Raw genomic sequence first — 13,000 nt, 5'->3', positions numbered from 1 at the left:
CCTCTCGGCTAGGGCTGTGTCTCTCTCAGCAAGAGCTGTGTCCTTCGCAGCAAGAGCCGTGTCCCTCTCATCTAAGGCTGCATCCTTCTCGGCGACCAGAAGAGTTTTTTCAATAACCAAAGCTTCTTTGGCGAGGACCGCCGAATTAAGGTCCGCAACAAGGGTCAACTTCTCGTCTCTAGTTCTCTAGAGAGGCATTCCATTTCTTGACGTGCACCAACCGATTCGGTAGATAATCGCACCCGTTCGACGTCGGGAGGTACCCCATCGCCCCCGGTTTTGGAGGAAGGATTGGGAACCCGACTGGGAATAGCCTCGGGAACTCTGGCCCTGGTCTCAAGGACCTTATATCTCTCCTTCAAATCGGTCAATTCTTGGGTTAGTCTGGCAATGACTTCATCTTGAGACACTACGATGTGCTCAAGCTGGCTGATCTTGGGATGAAGAATGGTCTCTATGTCAAGGTTGGTGCGCGTATGCTCCAGAAAATTGGACCAAGCAGCAACGGATCGAAGAGAATCCTGGAGCGAAGAAAATGATGAGAAATGGCCAAAGGAAAAGAGAACAATTATCAAAAGAAAGCAAAGGAAGGGTACCGCGATTTGGGATTCAATGATATCCTAGGCGAACTTGAAAGGTGTAGTCTTCCCGAGGTCTTCAAAAAGTCCGTCAGGGAGAACGGAGGCTAGCGCTTCCAGAGGGTCGCCGAGCAGGCGGACGCCTAAAAAGTCAAACGTGCCAGGAGCATTAGAAAACCCAGCTCCATAAGTACTCGGAGTAGAAGTTTCTCCCAAGGCCTGTCCCTGGGAGCGTCAGTACCCGGATCCAAAGGTGTGCCTTGGCCGAGTCCCTCATCTCGGGAACCACCCTCAGACCCTGAGGCGGATTTTTCTGCTCGGGTATCAGGAGAGACCGCCCCGAGCGCTTCGGCGGTTTCCTCCCCACATGTATGAACACCCGAGGCAGGCGGAAGTTTTGGAGAGGGTTCGCTTCCCTCTCGGGTCTCATCAGCAAAGCTCGAAGGAGGAAAAGGCTCACCTCGCCATGTAAACTCCGGGTGCCCAAAGTTTTGGGCGGCGAGAGATATCTCATTAAGTAAGAAGTCGTCCCCCTCTTCCACATAAGGCTTTTTCGAAGCCCTGCCTTTCTGAAAACCTACGGCTTTGCGTTTGGTCCCGACACCCTTACGGAGGCGTGTTGTGTCAGAATGAGTGGTTTGATGGACCTCGGGAGTACATCTTTGGTCGGGAACCACTGGCGAAGTGACATCCCTCTGAATCTCAACAGCTAGAATTTCCTTTCGGGAGTCGGCACCAGATCCTCCCTCCGAGTTGGCCCTAGTCGCTTGGGGGGAATCCGGTATGCCCATCTCTATCACCACCCCCCCGGCCTCTCGGAATAAGGGAACCTCGGGCTCAAAAACGGCTCCTGAGTCTGTAGCAGCATCGATGCTTGGGGCTGTACGGACATCCTCAACGCCGGTAACATGAGAAGGGGGCCTCCGAGTTCTCGATGTCCCTCTCTGAGCGGCGGATGGGACGGAGGTCGCTGGGGCCTTGCTCTTCGTAAACTTAGGTTTCCCAGTCTTGGTGAGTGGGACTTTATTCTCGGGAATCTTGTAGCCCAAGTAATCGTTCAGTGACTTGTTGGTCACAATCACATCGAAATCGTTTTCCACCTTGTGGTGACGGTTGCAGAAGTCGATCATGCGAGTCACCTCTCCTTGTTCAGCATCAGAGATCTCGGGGGGGTTCATCAGGTTGCTGTCTAAAGCCCTCCATTCCCGAGAAATCCTCTGAGACTCGGTAATCTTCATAGATTTGGGGCATTCCCATTCCCCGGATACTCGGAAAACTTGCTTCTCCCAGTCTCTGTTATTTGAGTAGATGGGTTTCAAAAATATAAATGAGGGACCCTGTCGGGTCCGCAGCTTCACAACCCCTTCCGAGTCCATTGCTGGTCGGTATACATTCATAAACTGGGGAACCGACATCCTAGTCCCGATCACGGTCCTCCAAAGTATGAACGAGGCAAAAAGGTACCTCCATGAGTTTGGGAAAATTTGACTCGGGGCTACCTTCAAGTAAAGCAAAAATTCCCGAGCAATGTCGGGAAACGGGAGCCTCAACCCCGCCATAAACATCCTCTCAAATAAGGAAATATCACCACCCGTGATGCTTAATGCAGACGGATCTTGGAAGTGAAGACGAACCGATTTGCCGATGTCATAGTTCACACGCAGAACCCATTCATTCTACACAGATAGGAGAGAAACGTGTCGGTTCTCGAGAGGGATGAGCATTGGAGGGTTATCCCCGAGAATACCCTCTTCGTTCTCCCCAACTACATTTTCTGCACCACACGGGCAGGTACCGATGAGGTGCCGACTTTACTCTTAGGAGGCATTTTGAAGGATGTTGGGAAAGTAAATGAACGCGCTAGGAGAGAAGCGAAAGAAAGAAAGAAGTAAAAAGTGAAAAGTGAAAAGTGAGGGGAAGGGTTTTTATAGGCCATACCGTGGCTGGGAGTTACTGGTCCTGGTAACCAGAAGCCCAAGCGAGTCGTCTTGAAAAAACAGTTCCCACGGCCGGAAATCCAATCAGCTCAGTTAGGGTGTATTGTGCGGATATTGAGGCAATGGCAATAATTACAGCCGTCAACGTGGCAGTCGAGGCGTCAGGGACTTTAATGTCAACAGTAGGGCGGCAAAATGTTTGAAATTTGAAATTTAGGAGAAACTTTTGAATTTCAAAGCTCCCAGTTGGAATACCGAGAAGTCAGGCCGCACCAGCCAAGCATTCCCCGACACCGAGAAGTCAGGCTTGCCGACCTGATAAGATTGTTCATTGCCAGGAGATACATCTGGCACCAAATATATATATATATACTGAAGACCCACGTTGACGGGGGAATCAAAGTAAAAATTCTTTCGTCCCATGTATGAGACGGAAGAATTGGGGGGTAACTGTTGGGAAGTCTGCCTTTCCAGACAGTTTCAGTAACCGACCAAGAAAGATCCGAGTGGCCCAAGTATCGGTAACCGACCAAGAAAGATCCGAGTGGCCCAAGTATCGGATGCACTGTTAACCGACAGGAGGCAGTGCGTATAAAGCTAGTGGAAGGACGCGATTAGGTGACCAAACCCCGGGAAATCAGGGATTCACTAAAAGCCCATATCATATCAGTAATGAGTCAACTTGTCAATTACTATTGGAGTGTACATAAACACTATTCAAGTCAGAAGAAGTGATGTCCCTTAAAAGCCGGAGCACCCTTACCTAGCCATAATTACAATGACCTATAAATAGCAAGACCCAAGTACAAGGTAAAGGGCTCTCTCTCTCGGTTATTTTCTCTTAATCCCTAGAAACCTCTCTATAAAAATTATTGTGAGACTAATTTGAGCTTCGGAGGAGAACCGTGGGGAAACCCACAGCGTGTTCTTGTCATTTTGCAGAGTATTACCCATCCTTCCTTAGCAGCTGAGGTCGTTACGTCGTCAGTCGGGACTACATCAACACTAGGGGTCGTATGATTACCCTGAAACAAAAAAATCTTTGGGTGGCTTTTTAGTATGAGAAAATACCTAAGTTTTGTTACTATTGTGGAGTAATTAATTAGACATGGTAATCTCGGATGCAGGAAGCTTGGAGGCCGAAGACTTCACAGGGAGGAGGGGGAGTTACAGTTTGGGCCATGGCTGAGAGCCAGTCCCCAAACAGGCGCTCCCGTGGAGGTGAGGGGTACAACACCTCGCTGGCGAAATCAGGCCCGAAACAGATAAATCCCGAGGCCGGAAATTTTTCAAAAACAGCAAGTAGCCAAGCGGATTCCAAGGGTTGGAAAGCTAGCGTTATCCATGGCGCAAAATTAGGAGGAGATAGGATCAATCTAGTAGATCGCTATCATCTCTCTGTTAGAGAATAAATCTCTGTAGCAAGTTAAGCCCACTCCTCTATCTCTGCAACAAGCCATCCAGAGCTGCAAAACATATATGTCACTGCATCAACAAGTCATCCACGCCAGAATCCACTGCAGCAAGCCATCCTCAAATCTGCAGCAACCACTCATCTATCTTAACCCATACCTTCAAGCCATACCCTATCTCAACTCATACCTTCAAGCCTTACTTATTTGTATTTCTCCTTTAGTTTATGTTTTCGTACTCTGGTCTTTAACCTTTGTTAAGTCTATATATTAGACTATTTTGTAATCAGAACATGTAATGTAATGAGCAAGATGTAGTCTTTACTTACTTTGTGTTTCTCTTCTTCTTCCTCTTCTTTCTCTGTTTCTGTCTTCCACTTTAATTTCTTAACACTCTCGGCTAGCTTCTCCATGGAAGATTCGGATAAGAAAATGGATGAAGATAACCTGGATCACATAAATCTCGGTGAGTGTTCCATTCCAAAGAGTGCTGATGCAGAAGGAGCCCAACACGGAAGGATGAGTATCCGAGATTCAAAGAGTTCCTCTCCAAGGAGGACTCAAGTGATATTCGGGAGTCTACTCTCCCCAAGATGAATTTGAATCAGAAATATGTTGGGAGTTTTGACTCTTTGATTGGGAAGATGACATGGGGTGTAATGGGTAATACTTCTCTATCTCAACTGGATTTCACTGGGTTGATAGCTAAGCCACAAGCTGCATTGCCTAGGCTACGTGTTGCGGGTGATAACCCACATGAAGTATTACCCATGCTACGTGTTTTGGAGGATAACCCACAAGTTGTAAAGCCGACGCTACGTGTTGAGGAGACTAGCTCGTACTTGGCAGATGCTAATTATGGTGATGAACCACTGTTACGTGGAGTGGAGGCAATCCTACCCGCACATCCACAAACATAACCACAAGTTGGAAGGCCAAAGCTACGTGTTGAGGAGAATAATGTGTGCATGGCAGATGCTAAACATGGTGATGAGCCACTGCTACGGGGAGTGGAGACAACCTTACCTGCGTACCCACATGTAGGTGCGTCCAAGGTATGTGTTGCAAATACATCCCCGTTTTTGACAGATTATATATCTGCTGTTGAACCAACGAAACGTATTGCAGAATTTCTACCCGCACACAGTGGCGGAGCCAGAATATCGAGTTAGGGGGGGCAAGATTGAAAGAAATTTTTTTTTTAATAAAAAGAATTATTAGAAATATTAAAAAAAAATATAAGTATCAAAATTCATAAATAATTTAATTAACTATCATTTATTTATGCAGTTTATATTTTCACACATAAGTTATAAGCATAAAAAAAATATATATATAAATTAGTTCTCAAAATCATGCAATTTTTTTTTAAAAAAAAAAACTATTTATATATATTACCATAATTATTTGTTAAATTTACTGTACCTGTAAAGAACAAACTTCTTTTTCTGTATTTTACTGAATGAAATGGAAATAATGGATAGAATTGGTAGATGAACATAAGTTACATAATAACACAAACAGGCGTGCCATTTAGAGTGAACTAACTCAGCCAAAACGCACTGTTTTGGCTGAGGATAATGGCTTACAACTGTAAGCCATTATTTTTCTCAAGATGCCTACACTTCACACTTTCTTGCCACGTAGCATCTGGAAATTCTTGACCCTTCTGAGTTCTGACTTCTACATTTATTGATTTATGCTTCACGCATACCCTTTTTTTCCTCCACAAGTCAGTACACTTAATGAAACGGTGCGTTTAAGAACTACTAAAACAGTAGAGCTCCAACGCACCGTTTGGATCTTCTTCTTCGTCACTTAGTCTCATTTCTTAACCTAAAACAGTGAAAGTCTGCAAATTGAAACAATGAAGAAACGTCCTCTGCTGCTTGCTCCTTGCCCAGTTGCCCCCTCTAGTAATGTTTATGCCCCTTATGGTTGGTTTAGGGTGGGCAACCAAGGTATCCAAATAAAATTTACTAGGTGTAAGAAAATTTTTTGTGGGTTGAGGGGGGGCACTTGCCCCCCCTCGACCCCCCTGGCTCCGCCCCTGCCCGCACATGTGACAACTAAAGTGCCACGGCCTCAATGAATGAAGAATCCAACAGTGAAGATCAGTGAAAATGCTCCTATGTTGCCCAGTAATATTCCCGATCCGCTTCTTACCAGCACTGTGTTCCAGAGGAATGTGGAAAAACAGGAACTCCCCATTGCCAGTTGGAAGCGTCGAGCTAGAATGGGTGGGTCAACAATTAACAGTAATAGTGATGGTATTATCAAGGATGGTAAGCAAAAGGTTGATGCGGAGGGTCTTCGAGGTAGTGGGAGGATAAGGAAAAAGGAAAAGATGGTGGCACTGGCAGTGGTATCTCAAAAGAAAGATTTGGTGGAGGCTAGAAATCAGCCCCTCCAACCCCAGTGAATATTCTTAGCTGGAACTGCCGAGGGCTTGGAATCGAAAAATGAGTGACCTTTGCCTGATGGTAAAGGAAAAGAGGCCCAAAGTGGTTTTCCTCTTGGAAACCAAGATGATTACAAGAAGAATAACTTTTCTCAAAGCCAAGCTCGGTTTTGATAATTTGTTTGTAGCAGATTGCAGGGGTCGTATTGGAGGTTTAGCTTTTTTATGGATGACCACAATTCAGTTGGATATTCAAAATTACAGCCTCCACCACATTAATGCTGTAATTAAATCGAAAGGGCAGATGGGGAGTGAAAGTTAACTGGTTTCTATGGGCATCCAGAAGCTGCCAAACGTGATGAGTCGTGGTCCCTGCAACGGCATTTGTCCCATTTTCAGCCTGCTCCATGGTTTTGTGTGGGGGATTTTAATACAATCCTCTCTCAAACAGAAAAACAGGGAGCAGCTCTCAAACCCCACAGACAAATTGAAGACTTTCAGAGAGCTCTAGAAGACTGTAAGCTATGTGATATGGGTTTCATTGGCCCTAAATTCACCTGGAATAATGGCAGGAACGGAGGAGAATACACTACAGAGAGACTTGACAGAGGTGTGGCTAATGAAAAATGGTATGGTATTCATGGTGATGTAGAGGTGCCAGTCCTAGCTAGCCGAAGCTCAGACCATAATCTGTTTTTAGTCTCCTTTCAACCTAAAGATGAAATCAAATGGCGACATTGCAAGAAGTTTAGAGTTGAGGCAAGTTGGAGCAAACATAGTTGAAAATTAAATGCCTTCTAAATTGGCCCATGTGTGTGCACAATGTGTAACAAAATATTATAAATGCGGAATTTAAAGAATACAAATATTTTGTTAACGAAGTAGAAACTCAATTAAGAGAAAAACCACTCCAGGGCAGCCAAACCCAGGAAATTCACTATCAAAAGACAAAGCTAGTACATAGATAGTAACACTCTCATACTCGATGCAGCGATCGTATCTAGCACTCTGACACGTAATCCAACGTGAACGCCTCACAACCAAGCCTCCTACTTGAAAGAGTCTTCTATGGATTCATTTACCTTAGGGCTCCTTCCTAAGATAGACTTCAGTTATGAGCACAGCAACAACACACAACGGCAACGGCTTAAGAGCTAGCAGATCTTCACAAATTCTCCATAAAATATTCTCTCTAAGCTCTAAAGAATTCAATACCGAATTCTGTAAATAATATATGCCTAGAGGCCTCTATTTATAGGCTACAGAAGACCTAAATCGATACTGATTCGGTTTTCTCTAAGCGGCGTCTGGATGCAAGCTGAGGTCATCCAGACGGACAACTGTGCAACCGGCTTTCCATAACGCGCTTCACGCAATATCATATTAGGGCCGCGTGCGGACGGTATTGCACTAGCGCCTGAACGGTTGCACTTTTGGTGCATATAAATACCATAATAAGAACCATGTTCGGACGGTGTTGTCCTGACATCCGGACGGTTGCAATTCTTCTTCACTTCTTGCCTTATCAAGGTTAGCATCCAGACGGTGTTGCCCTGTCGTTCGGAAGGATGTAGCTGTCGTCCCATATACGTGTCTGTGATGGAAATCTAATTACTTGTCAAACTCTGATGTGCGTCTGGATGTGTTGCCATGAAGTCCGGACGGATGCAACCTTGAATTGTTCTAATCTTCTAGACACTGATGGGAGTCCGAACGATATTGCTACGTCTTCCGAACGGTAACTGATGAGCGTTCGGACACTTTACTGGGTCGTCTGGATGGAAACAAAGGATCCAACTTTTCCTGAGTTGGAAATTGCACAGAATCTTCCTTAAACACTTAAATAACCTTCTTGCAGCTTGTGACACTGAAACTTGTCATGTTAAGGCCCTTTCCATAAGAGAGAAATAAACTTTGAATATTTTGAAGATTCTAGAATGTACAACATCTCTGTGAAAACAGCAACATTACTTGATAGTGATTTTGTCAACAAAATGTAACCAATCAAAAACTAACAAACTCCCTCTTTAGCCATTTTGGGACAAAAATCACTTGACAGATTTAAAAATACATTCCCGGTCCAAATAAAAAATACTCTCCATTTTTGTCTCAAAAGGACAAAGGGTAAACAGAGTAAAGAAAAACCACAGCCATAAAATACTCCCCCTCGATGTCTCAACAGGACAAGGGTAAACAGAGTATATATAAAATCCACTGACAAAAAGTTCTAAAATCCAAAAACAATAAGGATAATAGAGAAGTGTCTGCGAATAGCCCAAATAATCAAAAGTTTAGTAAAACAACTGGTAGAGAGAGGAACCAAAATCCTCCAAGTACCAAATCATGCTGATCCACGGAAAACAAGTAACGGAGAGATATCCGTACATAAGCTGGATTTGTACTACTTCGGCTTCTGGCTCCTAAAGCCAAAAACCATAGACTGAAAAACCTTCAGTCGCTTGATTTTGCAAAGCCTGAAACTGGTTATCTGCAGATTGACATCCTCTAAGCAACTAGTCTGCAAGATAAATGAGAAGATTCACTACTGAACATCTAACTAATACAGATCTAAGGAAGATGCTACGGAAGGCTCTACATGAGCTGGGGGAACAAGCTCATCTAAATCGTGAGACCTTTGAAAATTGAATATATAACTTCAACAACAGTTTGTTTTCCAAAGGATCCATCTGTCGGATATTGTGCTGGGAGCTGCTGGACAACATATTCTTGAAAAGATTAAACAGAAATCTATCTAGAAATAAGACCACAAAGAAATATTAGTTCCTGTTAGTTCTAAAAAGAATGTGGTATTATGACAACTGTCAATGGGATGCGCAAAAATTACAAAAGCAAATATAGCAATCCAAATAGTACAGATATATCAATATCCACCTAACACATAGACAGAAAAGGATTTTCATGCACAATATCTCAAGAAAATATTTCAATCAATAAATATTCCAATATTTTAGAAAGCACAAGAACTTAAACGAACAAGGGAAGACACAGCAAATACCATGGAATGAGAAGAGATGTGCAGAGAATGCCAACATCTCTGGAGAAATCTGCGAGACAACCACACAACATGACATGATAAATCAATAAAAATGCAGCGGTGTGTGGATGGCAGAGAAAGCAAAAAAATGAATAAAAACCTGTAAGGATCGTGTCTGGACGTGATATCAATGCGTCTAGACGGTCCACTTGCCAGACTGGCAATCGATAAGTCTGCATGCGTCTGGACTGTAAGCCAAGTTCGTCTGGACGCTTCACACTGAAAAGCAAAAAACAGAGGAAAATTTGCAAAAAAAATAATTTTCCCTAAAGTTAGCCTTAGAACACGCATGTATAAATAACTAATAAAGCAGTCAAATAGTAATTTAAAAATATGCAAAGATATACTTGAGAGTTAATTATTCAATCAGCAAAAATTTCCCTGCAGATAGAAATTTTAATTAGATTACTCAACTCATGCAATGCGTGTGTGTGTGTGTGTGTGTGTGTGTGTGAAAGCTTTCTCAATAAGATATGAAGTTCGCTGATATGATTTAAAACAACTGAATTTTCTAAACAAGAGAGAAAATCAATGTTAGATCAGTCAAAACTCAGACCTTATTTTACAAGGGCCTAGCCACCCTCATCTGATACACTCCCCTTAAGATGCAGCACTTTTCTTTTACTTAGTCATTTAGTGACCGTCTATTTTCGCAATGATTGGGTCATTGACTGTTTCTATAGAGACAAGCTCAAGAACATATTTATAGCACAATAAGCAGTGGATCTTTTTAATTATCCATATTTATTGATTTTTGAATGCTTTTTATCACTTGGTGCTGCAACCAAAAAAGAATGCCAGAATTTATGGGTTCTAGGTTCAACTAGCGAGTTGGTCAATTTGACCATCTTAGCAAAAAAAAACTATCCCTTATCAGAATTTCCAGAAGCTAAAATTCAGAGAGAGAAATAAAATGTACCTTAGGGGAACTTTGGATAGTGCACAATTTTTCATCGCATGAGAAAAGCAACTTTCTATCATTAAGATGCAACAGGAAAACTTAACAGATATCAGGCATAAACTCCCAATCATATATAAGCATATTTAATCAATGAACAATGAACTAAGATATCAGGCAAAATACATGCAATATCTAAAAAGTTATCAAAAGAAAAAATAAAAATTCTGCATATTCTCCCCCAATTTATTATTATTATTTTTTTATGTTGAAAAAAAAAAACAAAAAACATGCTAGATGAAAAATAAACAATATCTAGTCCTAGCATGTGAGGTAAAATCAAACATGATCACACGAAAGGTTCATAATTTACCAAGACAGAAAAGCAGCAACCAGATGTGCTTTTTCTGTCATCCCCAAATAGTACATGCAGAAATTTCTCAAGACAACAAGAGAAAATCTGAGGGATAAAATAAATGGTTCCTCAAACAGAATGCAAGGTATGAATAAGATGTGACATGATAAACAATGCAATGCAAACATACCTGACATGCACTAGGATTTAGGAACCAAAATCCTAGGCATGGTGAGACTTCACCTTTACTATGTGAGTCCACTCCCCCTCAAGGGGGGAATGGTCTCATCATTTTTGACCCATACCTGCTTGATCTGTGGAGATGGTTTGCGGGTCTTGTCCACGTTGGCCATTGTTATTAGCATACCCTGCATCAGGCTTAGTAACCCCTCATAGCCATGGTTGCTATTGAATTTCTGCGGCTTTCTCTTGTAGCGCCTTAATTTGTTCTTCTTTGGTTTGCCATTCTAATTGGCAAGAACAAACTTCTACTGATGCCATGGAGCCTGATGTGCCATCAGAGGTAGAGTGCCTGATGTAGCTCTTGTTGGCAGCTCCCTCTGAACCTTCAACTTCTGAGTCTGAAGTTGTGAACATTTGGGTCGGATGTGACCGGTGATGTCGCAATGGTGGCAGGTGGGCAGTCTTCTTTTGTTTGAATGCTTCTTGACATTCTCACAAATAACATTGTCCTTACCTTTTATATGTCTCCTATCTGGAGGTATATATTTGGATGAGGAAGGTTTTTCAACTTTTCATTTCCTTGGAGCATCCTGCTTAATCCAAGATCTATGGGTTTTTAATAGAAAACAATTTGGTCTAATATGACCAATCTTCCCACAATTATGACAAGTAGAGACAAACTTACCATGAGCTTGTGTACCTGTATCTTTGAATTTAGGCTTTACACAATTATTTAAGCAAGAATTTTCAGAATTATCCAAACAAACAGTATCTACTATCACATGTTTAATAACAATAGAATCTAATTCAGAATTAGAATCATGTGAAGTAAAAGCACTCAAATCATCAACAATTAAGTCAGGCTTGTTAAAAATATCCGAATGAATACAAAGCATGCTCTTTAAATTATCATTAGAGAATTTTTTTCAAGAGATCTTTAGATTCTTTATTTTATTCTCAAGTGTATCAATAATGTCAAATAACATGCTATTCTTAGATTTCAAAGATTCAGTCAAAGCATGTGATTCAGACAATTGAATGATTAAAGACTCTTTTTCTTGCTTAACCTTTTTGAGCTCTTTATTGGAATTTTTAGGATTTTTAAACAGTTTAAGAAATTCTCAAGGAGCTCAGTATCAGAATTCTTTTCAAATAACATATAAGAATTCATGATAAAAGAAGTCAAAAAAAAATATGGATCACATTCAGGAGATTAGTCCAAAAAGAGTGTACCTGCTCTGATACCAATTAAAAATTAAATGATTTCTAAATTGTTATGTGTGTGTGCACAATGTGTAACAAAAAATTATAAATGTAGAATTTAAAGAATACAAATATTTTGTTAACGAATTGGAAACTCAATTAAAAGAAAAACCACTCCGAGACAGCCAAACCCAGGAAATCCACTATCAGAAGACAAAGTTAGTACATAGACAGTAACACTCACATACCAGATACAGTGATCACATCTTGCACTCTGACACATAATCCAACGTGAACACATCTTAACCAAGTCTCTTACTTGAAGGGGTCTTCTATAGATTCATTTACCTTAGGGTTCCTCCCTAAGATAGACTTCAGTTATAAGCATAGCAACAGCACACAATGGCAACGACCTGAGAGCTAGCAGATCTTCACAAATTCTCCCGAAAATATTCTCTCTAAGCTCTAAAGAATTCAAAACCGAATTTTATAAATAATACATGCCTAGAGGCCTCTGTTTATAGGTTACAGAAGACCTAAATCGACACTGATTCAGTTTTCTCTAAGCGGAGTCCGAACGCAAGTTGAAGCCGTTCGGACGGACAACTGTGCAACCGGCTTTCCATAACGTGTTTCACTCAATACCATATCAGGGCTGCATCCGAACGGTTGCACTTCTGCTGCACGTTAATATCATAATAAGGACAGCGTCCGGACGGTGTTGCCCTGACGTCTGGACGGTTGTAATTCTTCTCCACGTCTTGCCTTATTAAGAATAGCGTCTGGATGGTGTTGTTGAACTCTGATGTGCGTCTAGACGTGTTGCCATGACATCCGGACGGATGCAACATTGAATTGTTCAAATCTTCTAGACACTGATGGGAGTCTGGATGGTATTGCCACGTCGTCCGGACAGATGTTGCTGACAAATGAGCATCTAGACGCTTTACTGGGCCGTTCGGACAGAAACAAAGGATC

Source organism: Alnus glutinosa, chromosome 2, assembly GCF_958979055.1.
Source record: "Alnus glutinosa chromosome 2, dhAlnGlut1.1, whole genome shotgun sequence".
In the NCBI taxonomy this organism is placed as follows: Eukaryota; Viridiplantae; Streptophyta; class Magnoliopsida; order Fagales; family Betulaceae; genus Alnus; species Alnus glutinosa.
Note: the sequence above shows the minus strand (reverse complement) of the source record.